The sequence below is a fragment of the Pteropus vampyrus genome, unplaced genomic scaffold (assembly GCF_000151845.1).
Source record: "Pteropus vampyrus isolate Shadow unplaced genomic scaffold, Pvam_2.0 Scaffold46, whole genome shotgun sequence".
NCBI lineage: Eukaryota > Metazoa > Chordata > Mammalia > Chiroptera > Pteropodidae > Pteropus > Pteropus vampyrus.
The window spans coordinates 5,764,051-5,765,641 of record NW_011888827.1 but is presented as its reverse complement, the minus strand read 5'-3'; positions in this window follow the sequence as shown (position 1 = coordinate 5,765,641).

The window sequence follows — 1,591 nt, the reverse complement described above, 5'->3', positions numbered from 1 at the left end:
CAGCCTCTCTGGGCAATCTCTGCCTTGCACACGCGAGGGTGTTTGAAACGGCTACTTGCTGCCTTGGGCTGGAGTCCACTCTGGTGTTCCATGCTCTCCTGAGAAGGGTCAGAATTTCAAGAGCTGGTTTCTGGGTGGCGCAGCACCCCACCGCCTTGCGCGGGGTGGCATCTGTTCTATAGGAAGCTCCGTTGTGGCTCTAACTCCACCGCGCGCCACTGCCACCAAGCGCCACACATTCTGTCCTTCATCTTTTGCCATCTGTCCGTCCACCGTCTCAATATACCCAAGTCTTCCCCCATGTGCCCCCAAAGGAAATCCATGTTTTCCCTTGAACTTTTAGATTTTCACTTTAAAATCTCAGTCATGGTTTGTGCAGGACAGGTCTCCCCCAACTTCCTTGAAGGAACACTTAAGGGAGATTTTTGTTCTTCAGGCTATTTTCCAAAAGATTTCTTGGAACAGCAGATTTAGCGCTGATGTTTGGAGACCTCTGCCCCAGCAGACTTAGAAATATTTCACTTAGGTATATTAACAGCAAACATCCAGGAAGCTTTCACTACAAGCCGGGCATAGTGCTAAGGCCTTTAATTTCCCCAATAATCCTGTGATATGGAGATAATTATTCTACTATATGGTTGAAGAAACTGAGGTTTACAAAGGTTAAATAACTTGCCCAATGTCGCACAGCTAAAAAAGAACACAGCAGGCGTTAAACCCAGGTCTTCTGCTTCCAGATGTTTCTTCACACAAAACTTTCCTGGCACTCCTAGAAAATGCCGGGGTGTCTGTTAGCATCACATAGAGCGTGAAGACTAGTGAACAATGACAGCAGCCAGGTAGGTGCTCTGGTATGACCGAAGCACAAGGGGTTATGGGAACCCAGTGGTGGGCCCTGAACTACCTGGATAAGCCTTGTAAGTCTTCTAGAAGAGGTGATGGCTGAACTAAGTTTTAAAAGACAAGTTAGAGCTAGTGAGATGACAAGAGAGGTGGCAGAGTGCAGCTTCCCAGACAGGACAGCGGGGACGAAGGCAGAGAGGTGAGCCGTTTCGGGATTAAAGAGTTCTGTGTTGCTGAAGCCAAATGGGAGAAGCCAGGAGTGGAGTTGATGAGGCCGGACAGGTGGACCTGCCTGCTTGAGGTCCGGGAATACCAAGTGATCTAAAAGCCAAGGGGACTGGGCAGCACCGAAAAGGGAGGGTGCCTCAGAGGCTGAGTGGAGGGTGGAGAGCAGGGGGCAGTAGCAACCAGGTGAGAGGTTGCTGGGGTGGTAGAAACCCGGATGGGGAAGAGAGGACCGAGGGTTTCCTTTCAAATTCTCCGAATCTGCGCAGCTCATCGTTTTGAAATCAGCCTTAAATCTGGTGACTGGTCACTCTTGGCCAGATTCCAGCTCCAGCAGTCAGTAGGGCCATGGGACAATGTAACACAGTCCAGCCCCATTCAGCTGGGGTGAGCTGACTCTCTCAGAAGGGGTTAGGTGGGGCTGGCTCTGACTGAAGTCACTAAGAATAAAAGGTAGAGATTAAGCTATCTCCAACTTACAAATGAGGACACAAAGAATTTAGGGGCCTTACCCAAGTGACCA